The following is a 7301-nucleotide window of genomic DNA, read 5'->3' as shown; positions in this document are numbered from 1 at the left end:
AGATGGGGAGGGGGACGGGTGTAGATGTATTCCTCGATATTGTTCTACAAGTTGTGTAGCCTGCTGCCGTTATGTGCCACGGGGCGGAGGGCAGACCATTTACGCACATACAATGTTAGATGAAGGTCAAGGGGCAGTATGTGTGGGACAACATGATCCATTGTGGAAAACTTGTTGAACATCTGGTTAATCCTGTTGATTTGAATTATTGTTGTACTAAACTTTTTTGCATATTATGTATGGATAATTTGTGCTATTTTCTATCGGAACTTTGATAAATTTCATTGTGTTTGATGAATTTTGTCCAGTTACCTGAAATGTGGTTCGAGATGTATGTGGATAATTTTGGATAGCCGACTCCTGATCGGTATCCGCGGATAGGTCCCTGTCTTCGAAGGGAGGCGGTGTGTGGTTTGTGGGTTAGCGTGGGAGATGCTGTAACACATTAATCATGTAAATACGAGTATATGTCATTCGATCGTTAATATTGAATTCATGCTCTAGCCAACTCATCCAAAGTCACATAGTACAAGACGACAATACTTATGTCAGCCAGCAACAACTACACCGGTGGCAGAGCCGGCTCTGGCGGCAACGACGACATTTTGCTAGCCTTCTGCGGCTCCACATGGCACCGGCAGACCGGGCAGGTCGCATGAGAGTGGAACCACGTGTCGATGCACCCGACGTGGAACGTGTGCGCGCACACCGGCAGCCGCCGCACATTCTCCCCACCGGACAGAGCCTCCAGGCACACCGCCCACTGGGCCTCGCGGTCGCCGGCACCGGCCGAAGCTGCGGCGCCGTACACGAACGCTGGCATGGCCATAATGGACGCCTGTGGTAGGCCGCCCCGCTCGACGGCCGCCGTGGCCTTGTCGTGCATGACCACCACCGGCCCGGCGAGCAAGCGGCCGATGCAGGAGATCACGAACAAGATCTCGCGGTAGAGCGCGAGCGCGATCCCCACACGTACCTGACGAACGCGGAGAGTAGGACGAGGAGCAGGAGCACCTGGTACGACGCGAGCACCAGCGCGCTCCCCTGCCCGACGTTGAAGACGCCGCCGCGCGCCTGCCACTGGAGCCTCGAAGGCTTCGTGCGTGCAATGCTTGCGACTTGTGTGCAAGTGCAATGCATTGATGGCGCCGTCGGCGATAGTTTTGTAGGCTGAGGATTAAAGCCTCTGGAAGAACCGGGAAGAACCGGATAATGCCTTCCGTTGACGACGCAGGCAGCTGCATCTAAGGCAGGGCGGATTTGAGTTTGATTTATTGAGCAAGCAGCGTCGCCTCTGGCATTTGAATTTAGTCCTAGACTAGATATTGTGATCTTGGATAATATATAATGATCGAATGCCAATTAGGGCCGCCGGTTCTTCTTTTAGCACGGAGGCTCCATGGATAGACGACAAAATGCAGGGTATATGCCATGGTTTAGTATATGATCATGTCATCAGCTGTCTGGCATCTTTTCTCATTTTGTATCAGGCTTAAGCTTATCGTGTTCGAGCCACCGCGTGCAGGTACCCCGCGTGAAACTAGTCCAAGATATTTCCTCCATAGTCGATGTGATCCACGACCCAGTCGCCAAGACTCTCAAGGAGGAAAGAGGCAAATGATGAACGGATTATACGATCTAAATGTGTGGTATATTTGGTTTGGTACGTTGCATTCTGATTGTTGAACATATGATTTGTGCATGTATACTGTATACCTCGGCCCATCTCCGAGACATTGTATAGTTGAGGTTGTGGCCCACTTTGTACTCCATATATACGTGCGCTATGCACCGGTCAATATATCGTGTAGCATTGCCAAAACTCTCGTCTACAACATGGTATCATACCTCCGATCCTGAACCCTAACCCTCTGCCGCCGCCGCCGCACCACGCCGCCACTGCGGCCGCGTCTCTATGCTGCCGCGCTGCCGCCCGTGTGTCCAGCTGCCGCCTCCTCCCCTCGCTTCCGCCCTCCCTACCCTAACCCTAACCGCGCCGCCGCCCCAAGCCGTGCCGCCTCTCCCTTGCCGCGCCGCCCTCCCCGTGTGCCGCCGCACCACCTCCCATATATCGTGTAGCATTTGTTGGAAATATGAGCAATTTACCAAATAATTTTATTAATAGAAATACTAGATAAAGCATGACTAATATAACAAGGATAAAAGTAGTCATGCGATCTGACAGAGAGAAGGTAAATAACATCTTCATATATGAACTGCAACCAAACATGTCTAAAGCAGATAGTAGAACAGGTTGCATAAATAGCGTAGAACCTAGCATATGTAGGACAGACACTGGAGCAAAGAACTGTGAGAGAACCTCTAACAGAAAGAGTAAGAACACGTACGGGACAGCAGCAGCAGTAGCACTGGACTTGGGGTCGGTGTCGTCGCCGGCCATGTCGTCAAGAAGGTCGTCGACGCCGGGGAAGAAGTCGTCGTCGGGAAAGTAGTCGTCGGAGTCCGGGCGTCCGTAACGAAGAAGTCAGTGGTCGCGCTGAGCGCTCCCCAAAAAACTTATCACCCTTCTCCCGTACAGGACTCAAAAGGTGCGGTTCCGGAGGCCTACTGTCCCGACCTGCGGTGCATGCCGCAAGCCGGGATGTGGAAGAACATAGCAGCAGCGCAGTGCTCAGGAACTTGTGGCGAGAGGAAGAAGAGGTTCTGATGCGTCTCTCTGTGAGGAGCGACCTCCCTTTTATAGGTGCAAGAGAAGGAGGCGAGAGGTTGTGCTGGGAGCTGAAGAGAACGAGGGAGACGAAACGAAAAGGTGCGTCGTTCGTATTCAATCTCCACTACACCAAAACATTTCAGCTTCCGCGTGACCTTTCGTATACCCGTCGTGCGTGGCAAAAATTTTAGACATCGGCTCGGCTCATTCCCGCAACCCGCGGCGCGGCGCGGCGAGGTGGGCGGCAGAGGAGGAGCGCGCGTGGATGTCCCTCTTGTTCTCATTCTCATACATGTGGAGAAAGAGCCTCCCTTATAAAGAGGTTCAACTCCTTCTAAACTAGCAATGTGAGACTAAACTTTAGTTCCACCTCTTGCCTTGTACGAATGGGCTGCGTGGGCCTCTAGGATTTATTAGGAATTTCTGAAACTGCTATTTGGCTAGGCACAAAATAAACACAATTCCAGCAATCCCCCACCAGATCCCAGAGGCACACAAAATTTGCCTTTGGTTCCAAAACACTGTTTTATATACCGGTACTGCAGTGGAGACTGTGTTAAGTTGAACTTCCACCTAGAACTATATACTACACTAGTAAGCAACTTGAACAGTGGACTGGGCCTTGAACTGCAAGTTTTCTGCGAATCTAGCTTCACATAAAACCTTGACCGATACGTGGCTACCGTGGGTCTTCCCTGCGGGTGGAGCTTATGCGTCATACTCCGAGACCTTTCATGAGTTTACTAGAGAGAACCCTACTCTCATAGATTGCGACGTTTGACAATCAGACTCATATATGTGTGTTCTTCAAAAGATGTTCTGCAGGACAATATCTCTACTTAAATGAGCCACTTAGAACACATTAAGATATACATCATCCTGCCATGCAGATTTAGGAGAGTATTGCATCTTCATGGAGTGGTATTGTTAACAGTAAGGATACTCCCCTCTCAGTTGACCAACAGGTTGTCTTCCACATCTAATTCACGGGATCTCCGATCACATAGACTAGGTTACCACTGTGAACAACTCATATTGTGGATCTCATACCCATCTCCCTCGATGCATTATCTATCACATTACGTGATAGACCCTTAGTGAAAGGATCTGCCATATTTTTAGACGTTTGGATATAATCCAATGCAATAATTTCGGAGTTTCTCATTTTTCTGACAGGCTTTAACCTTCTCTGAACGTGTCTTGATGACTTCATGTTATCCTTTGAGCTGCTCACTTTCGTGATCACAGTTTGATTGTCGTAGTTCATAAGGATTCCTGGTTCAGGTTTCTCAACAACCGGTAAGTCATTCAAGAGCCAGCGAAGCCAATCTGCTTCGACCGTAGCTGTATCTAGTGATGTGAGTTCTGCTTCCATTGTTGACCTCGTTAAGATGATCTGCTTGCAAGACTTCCAAGAAATAGCGCCACCTCCATGAGTGAATACATAACCGCTCGTGGCCTTTATCTCATCAGCATCTGAGATCCAGTTTGAGTCACTATACCCTTCAAGCACCTTTGGGTGCCCGGTGTAGTGAATTCCATAATTCGCAGTGCCTTTCAAATAACGCAAAACTCTCTCTAGAGCTTTCCAATGCACATCTCCTGGTTTTGAGACAAACCGACTCAGTTTGCTAACAGCAAAAAAGATGTCAGGTCTTGTAGCACTGGCTAAGTACATAAGCGAGCCAATAATCTGAAAATATTTCAATTGATCTCTAGCAATTCTTCGATTCTTTTGAAGTAACACACTCGCATCATATGGTGCTGGAGAGGGCTTGCAGTCACTATAGCCAAAGCGACTCAAGATCTTTTCCACGTAGTGAGATTGAAGCAATGTAATCCCAACATCATCGTCTCTCAACAATTTGATGTTTAGAATGACATCAGCCACTCCTAAATCCTTCATCTCAAAACATCGAGATAGAAAATCCTTGACCTCCTTAATAACATTCAGATTTGTTCCGAAAATCAGTATGTCATCAACATACAAGCAAATGATAACTCCCCCGTCCCCACCATGGCGATAGTACACACATTTGTCTGCTTCGTTTACAACAAAGCCTGCAGCTGTTAAAGTTCTTTCAAACTTCTCATGTCACTGTTTGGGTGCTTGCTTGAGTCCATATAAAGACTTTAGCAACTTGCACACTTTCCTTCCTGACCATCTAGTACAAACCCATCTGATTGTTCCATATAGATTTCCTCATCCAACTCTCCATTTAGGAAAGCAGTCTTAACATCCATTTGGTGAACGAGAAGACCTTGTGAGGCAGCTAGTGAAAGTATAACTCGAATAGTGGTCAGTCGAGCCGCAGGTGAGTAAGTATCAAAGAAGTCTTCACCTTCCTTTTGGGTATAACCCTTAGCCACGAGCCGAGCCTTGTACTTTTCAATAGTACCACCAAGCCTAAGCTTCTTCTTGAATACCCATTTGCATCCTATAGGTTTGCACCCATAAGGACGATCAGTTATCTCCCAAGTTTCATTCGCCAAGATGGAATCCATCTCGCTACGAACCGCTTCCTTTCAGTAGTCAGCATCTTCAGATGCATAGGCCTCTGAAATAGAACTGGAAGTATCATCTATGAGATACACAAGGAAATCATCACCAAAGGACTTTGCAATCCTCTGTCTCTTGCTCCTAGTAGGAACTTCATTATTCTCCTCCACAAGACTTTCAAAGTGTTCCATCAAAATGACATGTTCGGTAATTGTAACTGGTTCCTGATTCGATGAACTAGGCATCTCCTGATTAGATGAGGTAGCCATGTCCTTCATGAGAAAGATATCTTCAAAGAAAGTCGCATCATTCGACTCCATGATCGTACTGACATGTATGTCAGGTACCTCAGATTTTACAACCAAGAATCTATAACCAATGCTATGAAAAGCATATCCCAGGAAAACACAATCCACGGTCTTTGGTCCAAGCTTGCGCTTCTTTGGAATTCGCACATTGACTTTCGCCAAACAACCCCAGGTGCGTAGATAAGAGAGTTTTAATCTTTTCTTCTCCCATTCCTCGAATGGAGTTATCTCTTTATTCTTTGGGGGAACTCGGTTTAGGAGATGACATGCAGTCAATATCGCCTCCCCCCCACCATGCCTTAGAGAGACCCGATGTGTCTAACATGGCGTTAACCAAATCTGTTAGAGTACGGTTCTTTCTTTCGGCCACCCCATTTGACTGAGGTGAATAGGGTGGCGTCCTCTCATGGATTATACCATGTTCCGCACAAAATGCATCAAATTCATTGGAAAAATACTCTCCACCACGGTCGGACCTAAGCCTCTTGATTTTTCGATCAAGTTGCTTTTCCACTTCAGCTTTATAGATCTTGAAAATTTTCAAAGCCTCATCCTTATATTTCAGAAGATACACACGGCAGTATCTAGCGGAGTCGTCAATTAACATCATTAAATATTTCTGTCCACCTTTTGTCAAAACACCATTCATTTCACATAGATCTGAATGTATGAGTTCTAGTGGTGCAAGATTTCTCATTTCTGCAGTCACATGAGACTTACGAGGTTGCTTAGCTTGCACACACACTTGACACTTGGATCCCTTGACAATGGTGAAATTAGGGATTAAGTTCAACTTTGCTAGTCGCGACATGCAACCAAAATTAACATGACAAAGACGTGAATGCCACACATTTAATTCACTATTGTTGCAAATATGATTAACAATTTTATTGCAAACGTCTGATAAGGATAAACGAAACAAGCCTCCTGACTCATAGCCTTTACCAACAAAGGTTCCATACTTGGATATTAAAAATTTATTCGACTTAAAGACAAGCTTGTAGCCATCTCTACACAGAAGAGATCCGCTAACAAGATTTTTATTGACGGAGGGGACATAATGCACGTTCTTCAGCCGCACGATCTTCCCTGAAGTAAACTTCACATCGACCGTGCAAACACCACGAACAGAAGCACTTGAACCGTTGCCGATCAGCACGGTTGAAGTCCATGCGGTCTGATAAGACGAAAACATGGAAATATCATCGCATACATGCACATTAGCACCCGTCCAATCAACCAATCAGGAGAATGACATACTGAAAGAATAGTGGGAAATATACCATACCCAGCATCCTTCATGTCAATTTCTCCAATGACAACATTAACGGTGTTGCCGCCTTTCCCAGGATGACGCTTGTCATAGCGATTAGGGCAACTAGGAGCCCAATGATCACGATCCCCACACACATGAGAAACACCTTTCTTCTTGTCATTCTTCTTCTTGAAGTTCGTGTGTTGCACAGCCTTGTTCTTTCCATCAAAATTTGCTTTACCATCAAACTTGCCCTTGTTCTTGAACTTGTGGGGCTGGAAGTTCTTCTTCTTCTATACCAAATTGGCACTAGATCCTCCCTCAATACCTCGAGCACGTGTGTCCTTTGCTCTCGCCTTTTCTTCCACATCAAGAGTGCCAATGAGATCCGGAACGGAAAACTCCTGCCTCTTATGCTTCAGTAAGGTAGCAAAGTTCCTCCACGAAGGAGGAAGCTTAGTGATGATACCTCCGGCAACAAACTTGTCCGGTAGCATATAATTGAAGTGCTCAAGTTCTCTAGCAAATGACTGTATCTCATGAGCTTGCTCAACCACGAAGCGCTCT

The 7301-nt window shown here is 46.6% G+C and overlaps 1 pseudogene; it reads right to left on the bottom strand.

Moving 5' to 3' along the window:
- Window positions 1–562: 562 nt before the first annotated feature.
- LOC119315306 lies at window positions 563–5416 on the bottom strand (annotated as a pseudogene).
- Between the last annotated feature and the right edge of the window lie 1885 nt (window positions 5417–7301).

Source organism: Triticum dicoccoides, chromosome 1A (assembly GCF_002162155.2).
Source record: "Triticum dicoccoides isolate Atlit2015 ecotype Zavitan chromosome 1A, WEW_v2.0, whole genome shotgun sequence".
Classification (NCBI taxonomy): Eukaryota; Viridiplantae; Streptophyta; class Magnoliopsida; order Poales; family Poaceae; genus Triticum; species Triticum dicoccoides.
The sequence above is the reverse complement of the archived record's forward strand: the minus strand, read 5'-3'. Positions and strand labels throughout refer to the sequence as shown.